General features: G+C 42.6%; 1 protein-coding gene across 5 annotated transcripts in view; it reads left to right on the top strand.

Moving 5' to 3' along the window:
• LOC126528997 (prominin-1-A-like) overlaps positions 1-14736 on the top strand; it is a 61563-nt gene that overhangs the window by 5357 nt on the left and 41470 nt on the right. Inside the window, exon 1 of one of the 5 annotated variants that reach the window (XM_050176599.3) lies at positions 10761-10973. The exons of the other annotated variants lie outside the window; for them this stretch is intronic. The gene's annotated coding sequence lies outside the window, so the exon portion shown is untranslated. Of the gene's footprint in view, positions 1-10760; positions 10974-14736 lie in introns of those variants that run through there. 5 annotated transcript variants of the gene reach the window in all.

Raw genomic sequence — 14736 nt, 5'->3', positions numbered from 1 at the left:
ATAATACATTTGGCACAGTGAACATATTGTTCTTTTGTTTTTGTGCGAGCTTTATTCAACCCAACAGATTTGCAACTCCCTTGTCACTAAATCCATTTCTTACTGTACTTTACGAAAAATACTTGATCACATTTGGAACTCCATGAGAACATGTTTATTTATAGCTTTAAATCGGAGCAACGAAGCTTTTATTAGGATGGCAATGTGCCTTCAGGGAATCATGATAGCGCACTCCAAGTGAGCTCCGGGAACTGATGTTAGCTCTCCATAGCTTTAAAAACTACGAGCATGGTGGCGGTGTTGTGGTCCGAGAAATAGGCTTACACTGCATCTGCCATTGCCAACCTTTAAATGATCACTGCAACCTGTTTGTTTATTCAACCGTAATGCCTGCTCAACTCTTATTAACATTTTCTTAATGAGAGTCAAGCAAGTAGGGCACCGTTATCCCAGCCACATGACTTTAAAAAAAACAAATAATTGACTAATGCTTTAAGTTTTAATCTCATTAAATTAGCACCACATGCACAAAGCTTAACAGCGTACAGCGCAATGCCATGCACAGCCTGTTGCCTTTGCTGCAACTCATTAGTGCACTCAATTTGTTTCCTCAGCTCCATGTCAGCCAGCATATTTTTCTGTGCCTGGCAAAGCTGTATTCTATAACAAAGTGTGTATGTATGTGTGTGTGTGTGTGTGTGTGTGTGTGTGTGTGTGTGTGTGTGTGTGTGTGTGTGTGTGTGTGTGTGTGTGTGTGTGTGTGTGTGTGTGTGTGTGTGTGTGTGTGTGTGTGTGTGTGTGTGTATATATATTTTTTTTTTTTCTGTTAATGCACATGCCTGTTCTGGTAGGAACTCTATACACTGTGTAGAAATAAGTTTTTATCACATTTGGCACTGGCTTTTGCTTGTGCTTTAGCGCTAGGCTACCTCAACAATGAAGCAGAAAGCAGCATTACATTGAGCAAAATTTGGATATAGCATTTGGATTATAGCGAAAACATTTTTTCGAAGTATAAACATACTTTTACATTTGCAGTACTTTGCAAAAGTTCAGAATCTTCACAATATTTTAGGCATATCAGTGTTGTGGTACTAAAAGGGACTGCCCATCGCTCATAACGTGTCTGGATTGCGATGGGAATGAGAAGGTTGTGTGTCTCATTGACGGAAACAAGCAATGACTTTTTGTTCCATAAGCAAGGAACTGTTTTTAGTTTGGCTTTTAAAGTGGTGCTAAAATGGCATGTGGTGTGGCTTGATGGCTATGCAGTACAAACCAAACTGTGCATCATCACATGACCAAAAATCTATGCAGAAGGGAGCTACCTTTCGATACATTGACGAATAGCTTAAAATTATTTTTTTCATTTGCTTCTGCTATCTTTCCTTTCAGCCTCGGAGAGTAATTTCTTTATAATTTCGAGTTAGCGCGCGGTGAAAAGTAGCATTGCCTTCGTCTGTGCTAACTTGAGTGGCGCGTCCATGAGTCCTCAAGTGTTGTGCACTTTTCACGTGGTGATGTGTAGTAGTGTGAGTAGCATTGTGGGAGTGTTGTGCTAGTCGCTGGCATTTTACATCGTAGGGAAAAATGCATTGCTCTTTTTTAATGCGTGCCGGTGTCTTCACAGCATTGCTCTAGACATCCCTTACCGCAATGTGCCTGCTTAGACTACTGCACTAATGTCTTGGATTACCAGTGCCAGTTGAAAGGCGCAGACCGCGCCGGTCAAAAACATGGGAGATTATAGAACAAAGAAGAAAAAAACTAATGACGCAACAAATTATGTGCTTGGGGCAGGTATTAGGGTCATAATTAGTGTTTAACACAAAGTAATCACTCCTTCGGAAACGCCGTGCGCTTCCAGTTCCTTGTGGCGTTGCAGCCGCGACAAGTAATTTAGTGTCGGTGGTGTCCGTACACAGCTTTAAGAAGAGTCTACGTAGATTTACTTATTCTGCTTCAAGATTTTCTACCCTCCTTCCAAAAAAAGAATATACTTTACGTTAAGTCACTTCGGATGTTAGGCTCTTTATTGCACTACAATATAGAATGTCCTTGGAAAATGGTAGACAGTCTCGTTGATGACATCAAACCTTGACATTTGTATTTGCACCACATGGGCTCAAAAAATGACATCAAATGCTTAATATCTTAAAGTTTTAATGCCATTTGATGCTGCCACGCACTGTGCATCATTCTCCCAAAATTTGGCTACCAAATATATACTCTCGCTCGTACAGTAAGCAGCTACAAATGAAAATTCAGTTTCTGAAGTAAACTCAAATAATGGCAAATAAATTACGTTAAATATTGTTTTTAGTGGCACGTCGTAAACTCTTGCCTGCTAGGTAATTTTATTTGATGGCATTATGATTAACATTAACCTTACTCATGCGGCGGGGGTATTAGCCCTTGATACAATGACACCTACCAACTTTTTAAGGAACGCTACAGCGAAACACTCAATTAATTTAGATTGATAAATGAATTGTTCAAAAGTCTATTTTTGTTTGTTTTGCTGTAATAGCTTAACTATTAGAAGAGAAAACGGAGGTCAAATTTTAAGAATATTGCACTTAAACCACAGCATCAGTACATCAGTGTGACATCACAAATTTCCAAGTAATTTCTTGCATTTGCATCATTGTGGCTCACTAAAAGTTCTTGAAACTTGCCAAGTTCAGTCTTTGGCTCTTTGGGAATACAATGTAGTCCGTATTTATCCGTAAAAATTTACCTAGGTCCTAGCAGACACACTAGAAATTCATGACGTCACGATGAGCTGGTGCAAAAACTTAAAAGCACCATCACCGCCCATCTCTCATTTTTGCACCTTTTCTGATGTCTCCCGGTAAGAGTGGCATTTTTCGGTATTGTAGAAATGTAATTTACTACTAAATCTCAATTGAATTTAGTCCCCTTTTAACGCATAATGTTCATTTATTTGTGTGTGTGTGTGTGTGTGTGTGTGTGTGTGTGTGTGTGTGTGTGTGTGTGTGTGTGTGTGTGTGTGTGTGTGTGTGTGTGTGTGTGTGTGTGTGTGTGTGTGTGTGTGTGTGTGTGTGCCATGCTCATTTATAAAGGGACCTTTTATTCTCGTAATGCTATGCGCTTGCTCCATCATAATCATTGTTTTGCAAACTGTAACATGCTCTTTGCGCAGTGGACAATTCATGATCCAACTGGGTGGTACTTGTCTACATGGCACTCGTGATCCTCTGTCAAAACTGTGGGCATTGATTGCATGCAGTATCTAGGAATGCAGCCCGTTCTCATCAAAAAAGAGAGAAAAAAATCGGAGGACTGATGGGGTGATTTGTTATATGACGTACCTCTAGCTCACTCTTTGTCTCCTTGGAGCTCTCTCTTGAATTTAGAGGATTGAAGTTGCACAGCACAATACAATAAGTAGGGTTGTGCAAAGATTAAAAGTTTCAAGCATGAATCGAACAGTCATTGCTATTTGATGCAATAACTTACTATTGGAAATTGTCCAATAGTTATTTCTGTTTGAAAAACATTCGTGTGATTGAGGACTGCTCCGATTGATTCTGTCCTGGCAGCACCGGTTCCTGTGAAGAGGCACCAGTTCCCGAGTAATCGCACGGGGTCAAATAACTTCTGTTCAGTAATGTCTGGCCGTTTAATAAGAATGCTTTGCCTATGGGCACCCTGCAATGAAGTTTGCCTGTACATGTCGCGCCACCTAGCAGCGACGGTGAGCATCCGCGGGTAGGCCCTCGCCATCATTTTACCATTGTCCTTGGTGCGCTCAGGCCCGCCTGAAAGCCTACTTTTCCAATTTTCCAATGGATTCATCGCGGCCTCTTGGCAGCTCCTTCGTGAGAAGTGTGAACAAAAAGAACAAGCGCAGATATTTCTGCGTTAAGGATTGTAACAACTGCGAAGAGGATGTCGGTATCAAATTGTACCGCTTCCCTTCAAAACCGGGGGAAGCAACCCGGTGGCTGAAGCGGATCGTCGCGGTTCGTGTCGGTCTTGCGAATTTCTGTTAAACGAACTAAGATGTAAATGCAAAAACAAGAAAAAAAATAAGCAACCAGCAGCGGCATCCGTAAAAACACACAATAAAGCATCAACTGCATAAAAACGCGTGAACTGATTCTCGCTCTTGTAAATTAGTTTAGGTAGTTGTTTAGCTCACCTTGCTCCAAAACAAACGCGCAGTGGTTACGTGTCAAATCTAGCTTCGTAAGCGCTCTGTGCTGGAGCTTGGTATGCGCTGTGTTTCTTCCTGCGCCAAGATCCAGACGCAAATTCTGGAACCGAGCTCATTCGCGCCGATATTTTCGCGCGCTTAGAACAACAGAACTAAGGTTGGAGTACACTGCAGCACACGTCGAGTACTCGAAAATTAGTATTTCTCTCGCGCATGCTAGCGCATATTTCTTCAGTCGTCACGTTGTTAAGTCTCAGCTGATTGCTCTCTATGATGCTTCAGCGGTAATGCCCTCTCACATTCGAGCCCGAACGACAATACCAGAATATGCTCAAGGCACTTTGTCAACGGAGAAAAAAGCACTTACCTGCCAATTCGCCAAAACCTCCACAATTGTGAGGTGCAAGGCACGCCCCAAGTAATGAAGCGACAATTGACAGTTCAGAGACATCCACGGCCGCATTTGCTCACTTAAGTGGCATAAAATAATTATTTGTTAACTAACTTTGAGTTCGACGTCGTAAGCATGCCTGCTATGTTGTGACAAATACTTCGCGACCTGCGGTGGTTGCTTAGTGGCTATGGTGTTGGGCAGCTAAGCACGAGGTCGCTGGATTAAATCCCGGCCACAGTGGCCGAATTTCGATGGGTTCGATATACCAAAACATCTGTGTAATTGGATTCATGTCCACGTTAAGGAACCCCAGGTGGTCCAAATTATTCCGGTGTCCCCCACCACGGCGTGCCTCCTATTCACACCGTAGTTTTGGCACCTAAAACACTATAATTTAAGCGCCTCGCTGTGATGTCGGCGGTCCAAAATGGGCCTCGATGTTTTCGATTGCCTTAAAACCGCAATTTAGAACAGCTGACAGGTTTCAAACGAGCGCCGCAAAAGCATGCCTTTGTAGCAGTGGCCGCCTCGGTGGTTCACGCAACTGACACAGTGGTGCTGACGGCTGAGCCGATCGTTGCGCCGCCTGACCATTGCAGGAAGCCATACACGAATTCGTTGTCTTGATTTATGTTTGCACTTCTTGAAGTTCTGTATCGTGCTGTAGGATCACACTTACACGTCTTCTTTTCATTGCTGTCGTTTTCATCACATGCGCGATTGCTGAAGACAGCCGTTCCTCATTTGCAAGCTCCTGAGTGGACTGGACATGCAGTTGCAAACGGCATTACGTGCATAGATCAAACTTATTTCACACAACCGTTATATGTCACTGTCTCTAGAAATTAAAAAAATATAGTGGTTCATTGTGTACACATGCGTGTTTTCGCATATCTTGATATGAACAGAGCTACAGTCTTTCCAAGGTTTACCTCCTTGCCTGTGGTTTAAATTGAGCAGCTGGTTTTCTTCCTCTGTGCGCATTGCTTTGTTGAGCTGTTTCGTAATGAACATTAATCGACACAGCTATGTCTTGTTCCTTGTTCATGTTTTCTTGAGCTGTTTTCACGATGAATGCTTGGAGCATCCCCAAAGTTCCTATCTTAGTCTGTTCACATGACACAGTGGCTTGCCATATTTACATATTTTAGGACGTGCAGCCGAGTGAATTTCTTGCATCTATTTTGTCTTCACAGAAACCTAGTGCATTAAGAGCAGTATCATACAATGTAGACTGTCATTATAGTTGAGGTTACAGGTTCCTTTGAGTATGGGTGATGACATTATTAAGCAATGAAGGGAATTAGAAAATCCCATTTAAAATGTTTGGTATGGCTAAAGGAAAATCTGTACTTTGGGCCCAACTTCAATTTGCACATTCAAATACATGTGAAGGGAAAAAAGTTCTCCAATTAGCAAGCGCTAGACAGAGTTGTATGAAATGCGTTTTGTTTAAGAGGTAAAGCTAAATTCCACTGAATGTGGGAAGAAAAAGTGTCATATAAGGCCTGTTTTCATTTTGGTAAAAAAAATAGATCACCAAGGTTTGGCAAACTTAAAAAGTAAATAGAAGCACCAAGTTTGCAAACCTGTAACTTCGCCCCAAAAATAGAGGTGAGAGTTCGGTAAACTGCATTAGTTAGAGCATCTCAAGCAGAGAAATTTTGATATCGGTTAACAGCTACACAAAATCATTACGGGTATGTGAGCATTTCAAAAATTGTTTATACATTATGGTGCATTTCAAAGCAACCTATAAGGCATCAATATTGTATGCTTTAGATGCTTCAGTGGGTGCACGTTACAAAATTGTGGTATATTGCTTTCTTTTGAAATTGTTAGGAAAAAGAAATGATGACCTAAATAAAGCGTCTGCTTCTAACAGTTGGCAAATGTTTACTTTTTCCGTTAAATGCAGCAGACCTCGTCAGAATTGGTGCTGTGAAATGCTGAGAAAAATGATTTATCCATTCCCGTAGATTTATGTTGAATTCCAATGGCGGAGTTGGAGCAGCCGACGGACTCCGCGAGCGAGCACTCGACTCTGGCGTAGAGCAACGCCAGCAACGCCTCCAGATCCGCGAGTGGAACACAACCTGCGCCGCCGGAGCAAGGCGGAAGCGGAAGTTCTATCACCGAGTTACCCAGGATACCTTGCGTGTTGTCATTTCCTTCCGCTGTTTGCTCCCAGCACCGCCGCACCGGTCACTTGTCTCTTCAGCGCCGTTCACCTGTTTTTTTAAAAGTGCAGAATGGATATCTCGCCAAGCGTGCAGCAACTTTTGCTTCCTCGCGAGTCGTGACCGGTGGCGCCTCCCAGCAGACAAACGTGGTAAAGGAAATACGTCACGCAGAGTTCCGGTCCACTCCGCCGATTTTGGCGGAGCATCTTTTTCTGCTCCACGGAGTGACTCTCGCTCTGAATCCCCTCCGACTCTCTCATTGGAACACCTTACTCCCGCCCTCACTCTGCCATTGGAACAAACTTGCTCCGAAACGAGCAGAAAAACTTGCTCCGACTCCGCCATTGGAATTCAACATTAGATAGGAGCTCTTAGGTAAAGCTTCCTCTTAACTGGTTGGTCCTTGGGTTTTGAAGGCAAGATTTGTACAGTGAACCACATTTTTATTCCGATAACTTCAGAGAAAGATGTTTCACTTGCTGCTGCTTTGCGTGTGCTCAAAGCTCGTGCCAGGATAGGGTATTTTGGTCTGAATTGTTCAGCAAAACACCCAGCATAGTCACTTACTTGCTCACTTGTGCTGTTTCAGTTTGGAATCATATTCCTGGTTATCATATCCATTACAGACTGCAATAACTTTCGTGAATGTTTATGTGAATATGGTACTTAAGCTTCATAGTACAATAGGTTTACTGCCTGTCTGCTTCTTCTACTCATAACAAAGTGCACATGTAACCTTGTGGTTGCACTAAATTAATGAGAATTGTTTTGAAAGAACTTTATCAGGGCAAACTGATTTAGCGTGTTGTTAAAGGGACACCAAAGTGAAAAATGATTTCTTCTGCATCGGTAAATTACCGTTCTACAACACCAAAAACACCACTTTTACAACGATAAGACGTTTGGTAAGCCAGGAAAAGTGTAAAAACGAAATACGGGTGGCGTCGCCTACTTAAGTTACCGCACCTAGGGGCTGTGACGTCTTGGATTTTGATGGCATCTTCTAGGGCCTACTAATTGTATATAGCAGTACAGATTGACTACATTGTGTTCTGAAGGAACCAAATATTAAACATGGCAAGTTTCGGGAACCTTTATTCAGCCAACACGGCCCAAATGCGAAAACATACTTCGGAATCCCTGACGTCACGCTGACGTACCGGCGCTGGGGTTTCGGCGCGAAATTCGAATACTGATACTTGGAACTTCATTTTCTCATCTAATAATCAAATTATCTTTTTGAAATGACTGCCTGCAGGGTTGTCAAACAATGCTGCATTAGTCTAAACTGATTTATTGTTTCGCTTTAGTGTCCCTTTAAGTGTCTCTTAAGGCGTGTTTGGCTTATGTAGGGTGATGACTACATAGAAGAAAACAGCTTCAATTCCTGAGCACCTCATAACAGTCACAGTGATAGGATGTATAAGCCAGCATCACTCGAGGGCAGGGAAGAGGAAAGGCTGAACAGGCAAACATTGCTGTGCTGACGACTTCTGCGAGCCTCCTATATGAATGCGTGTTCTGTGCGGATGGGTGCAGGTATCTTGCGTGTGCACATCAGTGCCTCATTTTCGTCTGCATCATATCCTGTCTAGTTATCGTAAACTATTTTGGTGCGTGTACGTTACAATTGCAGTTTTGTCTGCCTATCTTGCTATTGGCTGGGTTTGAAAACATTCCCCGTAGCCTGGTTGCATGGCAATCCTTTTCCTCGCAACTGCTGCATTTCATGTCACCATGTTTTTCGATGAGAGGTTTACACTGAGAGAAACCTTGGCATCAGAAGCCGCTTTCTAAATATATGGCAGCACAGACATTGTTTTGCTCTGTATCAAGTGGACTGAACATCGGGAGGTTTGCTTGGTTATACTGATCATATCAAGCAACCTTTCGATTTAGCACACCTTTTGGGGGAAGTTGCTGAATATTGTAAATTTAATAAAAGAACTGATGCATCAAGTTTACAACTTGTAATTCAGCAATATAAAGCAGATAAAAGTGATGTATCATACTCTGAAATATACCACTAATCTGTGAGTAGGACTTTTGCGAAAAATCTTCATAAAATATTAAAGCGACACCGAAGGAAAATATGAAGTCGAGCTAGATTGAAAGAATTAAGCTTGTGTAATAACGAATTCATCATTTGTATTGAGAACAGAGCTTTTGTAGACGAGAAAATAAGAAAATGGAAAATCTGGAATGGTGCTACCTGTTGTGGACTATGGTACCTCGCATATGACATCAGCACTGGCTTATTCAGAGAGCAGCAGCATGGAGAGATGTCACGTGGAGATTACGTCAACTGGTCTGTTTTGGTGTGGGCTCCTCAAATTGAGAAGCAGCAGTGGAACCTTCTGCAGCAATTTTTTCTGCCCAACAAAGGGATATATTGGCATCCAGAAAATGACGTCACGCTTCTAGATGAATAATCGAGGTAGCTCGACTTAAAGGGGCCCTGAAACACTATTCGGACTTTGTAAGCCCACGTTGCCGATCTGTACAAGAGGCCCCTGTGAACATGTGAGCCAAATATCATTGCAATGCATACATCAGGGAATTTGCAATCTCGTGTAAATTCATGTGAAATCGCTTGCACTGGCTTCGGCAATGTCGTCGTGCAGCGCCATCACGAGCAGCTGGAGCCACCAATAGCTATTGGCTGATTTCGTGATCGCGAGAACGTTCTCAGTAATGCACAATTGCTAATTTTGAGTTAAATGAATGAAACACATAAGTCTGCAATCTTAAAAAGACAGAAAAATCATTTCGTCTTTGCACTGCCGGTCTTTGCACGACAGCTGCACGTACAGCTATTGGCTGATTTTGTGATCACGAGAACATTCTCAGTAACACACAGTTGCTAATTTTGAGTTAAATGAATGAAACACATATATGTCTGCAATTTCAAAAGACAGAAAAATCATTTCATCTTTGCACTGCGGGTCTCCGTACGACAGTTGAATGTAGCCGAGTCTACTGCGTGGTGTAATCTACCATGGCTGCCACGGGGTGCCACAATGAGCCTTTTTTGCTTCCAAGACATTCATCTTTTGGGTGAGGCTTTGCCCCCATGGCTTCCCCCATGTGTAGCTTCCAGTGCGCTAGTGGCGACGAAAAGAGGGCGGGAGACACGTATTGGTGCAATAACTCCACTCGTATTTGAAGGATTTGTTAAAAATTTTGTGGCTTAAGATTCACGAGACGACGTCCTTTAGTAGTGAGGTCATCCTACAATTAGTTTAAAAAGTGTTTCAGGGCCCCTTTAATACTTCCCTTTAGTGCCCCTTTAACGTCACGTAAGCTGTAAACTTGTAGTATGTCACGTTTGATCACTTAACTGCGATATCCGTCTTTGGTGCAGAGTTGCGAATTTTGTTAACTTCACGCTTCAATTTCTTAAAACTTGCAAATCTTTTTCAAGTTTTGTAAAAATATATGAGAGTCTCTAAATCAAGCTTCCCACAGTCTGCATAATTCAACTTTCTCTATTAAATGCAACAAATTTCCTTCAAATGAGTTCAGCAGTTGTCCTTCAATAGCATTTCTGCTTTTCACATGTATTTGAATAAGGAAATCAGAGTTGGCTTTGAGCTAAAGCCTCCTCTTCAATGCCTGATAATCTACATCCTTGTGACTGACATAGGGGAGGCAGAGAGGTTGATAACATTTGCACGTCTCACATGTACTTCCTTGGATCTCTACAGTTTTTGGATAAATCATTGTTCATGAAGTGCTGTTTTATGCGGTAACTGGCGCTAGCCCTATCTCTCATGTTTGCCCGGGCTGGAGAGGGGCACGTTAACGTCTGCAGTAAATCGCCTTATCTCCCTCGCCCGTGACCTTTGATAAAATGGACAGGTCTCTAATCTTGCTTGGTCCAACTTTGCTGCTTTCTTTATTTTCTGGTGTTCTTCGTGCATTGAGCCAGGAGAGCGGCACAGTAGATGTATTACCTTTGGGACAGTCGTGCTATCAGCGTTGAGAGGCTTGATGATAGGCCGCATCATCGCTGCTTCTCTTCGCTAGAGCTTTGGTGTGCTGTTGGAATTCCCAGAGCTTGCTTGCTGGTGCATTGTGTGCGAGCACCTTTTTGGATTTGCAATCATTCTTCGACTCTTGTGCATACTGTACCACAGGAATGTGCTTAGGATGGTACATGTGATGTCAGCTGCGAAGTACTGTTGGGCTTAAGTCAGCTTTAGTTGGCAAGGTGAGCATTTCTTTCTTTCTTTATACTGTATTTCCATCGAAACAACCTAATGATTCTTTCGTTTACTGAGCTTAATGGCCTGAAGCTAAACTGGGGCTGTTAAATATGCTGCATGTTTTTAACCCTTTCAGTGTCACTGACATACTGGCACGTTCTCGCTTTTCTGTCTGGCCGTGTCAGTGACGTCTGATAGAAATAGGAGGACCATACCTAGAGAGTATTTGCCATTATGCGTGTCATTTTCGCTCTTCTGCATAACCAAAAATAAACCATAGCGTTTGTTTTATAATATCCGAGAAAAAATACCCAATACCGCAGGTGCGTCATCTCTGAAAAAACCTGACACTGAAAGGGCTAATTTAGGTTATTTAGCGAGCGTGTATTTGTTAGTGGTATCCGGTACGATGAGACCACCACCTCTGCTTTCGGTGACGATAAGTGCTTTCCTCATGTCCATTGCCAGGTTGCACTTGATGCGCTTTCTGAACTGGTCATATTGAAAGGTGATGTAATTATATGCTACGCTGTCTAGGAATTGAGGCTCTGTAATGTAACTACATACCAAGTTGACAGCTCATAGAGAAATAAAAACGGTACAAAATTTTTCCATCAGTACTCCTTTAAGGAATTTCTGTGTATATATAAGAAGTGAAAGGAAATGCTCCATAAAGCATCTCTGGCAATTCAAACTGTATGGAAAATTAATGAAAATAAAGAAATGCTAAACTAAACACTATAGCTAAAGAAATGCTGTATAAAGAAATCGACTCTCTCTGCCTGTCTCCTTTTTTCCTGGAGTCTGTGGGCACGGCAAGCACAACTTCTGCCAACTCATCCAAGCTTCTACGCTTGCATGCTAATGGGGGAATGACGGACATGTAATGGGCACTTGGTATGTGGATAATTAGAATGTGAGAATTGGTGACAGGAAACATTTCCATTCCATAGAGCATTGTTATACTATTCGTTCCACTGTCTTAGTTGACCTTGTGACATCACACAATAGTATTATACTACTTGACGGCACACCATTAGCGACAGTGTTGTGTAGACTGGAATTGGCGAGCTTCTGGCTCCGTCAAAAAAAAAAAAAAAAAGACGGTACACTTGCCCCTGTCGTGCATTATGTGCACGACATCGTACGCATGAGCAGCTAATAAGGTTAATGTATAGGAGAAAATTTTCATGTTTGAAGAGAACAAAACATACGTATCTGCCATTTTTCCTGACCTGTGCACAACAATTGCCGTCAGAGAATGCGGGGGCGAGCTTCAAACAATGGGAGATACGAGGGAACAAGGGAAGACACCCTAGTCTGTGGTTCGCTGCAGTGAATCGGTAGCTGTGGAGCTCGGATATGAGGTTGCACGTTTGATTCCAATCCACATTATAATGAAGGGATACTAGAAAGCACCCTAGTTGCTTAGATTTGGTAGCTCAATAAAGAGCCGGATGATGGTAAAAATATCCGAAGCAACCTTGGGGACATCAAATATAATTTGTTATCATCACAGGTTGCAAATGGGTCTCACTTATCTCTTTTGTGTGCTTTTGAGGTAGCCTTGCTACACTGTATCAATTCAAAGAGTGTTTTGTGGTATCTGTAGTCATCATCATCAGCCTATTTTAGGTTCACTGCAGGATGAAGGCCTCTCCCAGCGATCTCTAATTACCCCTGTCCTATGCTTGCTGACTCTATCTCATGCATGCAAATTTGCTCATTTTATCACACCGCCTTACTTATCTGCTGTCCTTGGCTGAGCTTCCCTTGTCTTGGCACCCACTTTGTAACTTTGATGAACGACTGGCGATTTGCCCTGTGCATTACATGACCAGCTCAGCCCCATTTTGTCCTCTTAATGTCAACAAGAATACCGGCTGCTAGCCCCATCTGCTCTCTGATCCACCCGCTGAGCTCCTGTCGCTTAACATTGCTCCTACCATTTTTCATTCCATCGCTTGTTGTGCAGTCCTTTGCTTGTTCGTGAGCTTCTTTGTTGTCACACACTGTTGTGTTTTGTTGTCGTATACCCAACTCGACGTGCCACTTTAGAAGAGGCCAATTCTCATAGGGAGATGTGAGCTTCCCGTTTGTAAGACTGGCCAAGTTGAGCACATGAGTACATCTGCCTAGGTAGCTTGATTTGACATTTTTTAATTACACATGACAACAGAAAGGCGACAGTGATGCAGCGCCTTCACGTGCTTGTATTGTTTTCATCCTGTTGTTTGGTTGTCCTTACTGTTAATGGGTCAACTTGAAGACGACAACACAGGCCAGCTACAAAACAACGAAAAGGACACTGACTCAGGTGCTTACAAGTTACGTTGGTTGGAGGACAAGTAGAATTGGCCCATTGTTGTTTCTGTTGCCTGCTCTACTTTAAAACATATACTTATTTATTTTCAGCACATCGTCTTTTTAGGCTGTTAACAGAGTGTGAAATACAAATGCGCAACAATATGTTGCACATTAATGAGAGCAGTTTTGATAGCCTTCACACACAGATTGAAAAAACAGCAATTTCAACTCGCTTTAATATCCATCAACAGAATCTGCACTCAGAACACTTCTACAATAACATTGTTACAGTCTGCAATCATGTTTACAAAACAGGAAAACTTAGACAGTCCTTGATAAGTAGAGCATACAAACATGAGAATTATTACTACAGGCAGATGCTCTTGCCGGGGGAGGCGTAACTGCATGGGCTCTAATTCAGAATTGAGACATGTAATTTACACAAAAACATTAATCTGGCTATTATTGCAATAGCAATTATATGGACATTCCAGGCGAATTTCCACCGTCTGCATCGGCTCTGGCATGATGTCCCGTATAAAGTCCAAGTGCGATAATATCACGGCTGTGTGCCGCACGCTGTAAATGCAAGGAAAGTGTGTTGGCTTGATGTAGATGTGAGCCAAGATGCGTGTGCTTGGAAAGGGGCAGGTTAGTGCATCTCCTCTTCTACGCCAGCTGCTGCGGCTGAGCACGACCGCATGCGTCCTATCGTGGAAGCAACCTGGGTTTCGGTTAGAGCTAGCCAGCCGGATAAAATGCTTGGCTTCATGTACGCTGTGTTCTCGTATGCTTTGTTGACATTGAAACGAGAGGCATCACGAAGGGGAATTCGCTCGCTGCTGCTGGCTGCTCTTCGTCACACCAACATTCTGACAGCGAGTGTAGTATGTGGTCATAGAGTGAAATGAGTTCGTGTTTACTTGCGCACGCATGACAACGTGATTGTTAATTTAGTTAGTAAGCAAATGTTTACAGTAGTTTATGCTGCTGATAGAACAACTAACCTCACTTCGTATAGCTGCCTAATAATTTGCTATCGCAATGAATGCTTCGCCTGTCGGGTGAAGCTAGGTCCTTTTTTTTTTGCCTAGCAAGTTTCAAGGCTCTGCCACGCTAAGCAACTCGACAATGGAACGAGTTCTGTCATACGTAGAAAAATAAAATAAAAGTGAAGCTCAGAGCCAGATGTTGTATTTTCTCCACATTATCGACAAGGTACAGCTGGCTTGGGTCCCAAGCTATGCTTGCGATGTGGATTGTAATGTGTGCCTTTAGGAGATTGCCTTGCGCAGCATATCATTTTGTTGGCTACATTGGTTTCAGCAAGAATGCATCCTCGTATGATACTTGTCATGGAAAGGCACTGGCCAAAATGGTTGGAATGCCGGCAGTACCGTGCAATCTTGTTGTCCTCGAACCAGATAGATCCACTGTATTCTTATGGATATCTCCGTGGGT

The sequence above is a fragment of the Dermacentor andersoni genome, chromosome 8, assembly GCF_023375885.2.
Source record: "Dermacentor andersoni chromosome 8, qqDerAnde1_hic_scaffold, whole genome shotgun sequence".
Lineage (NCBI taxonomy): Eukaryota > Metazoa > Arthropoda > Arachnida > Ixodida > Ixodidae > Dermacentor > Dermacentor andersoni.
This window is presented reverse-complemented; position numbering and strand designations above follow the sequence as displayed.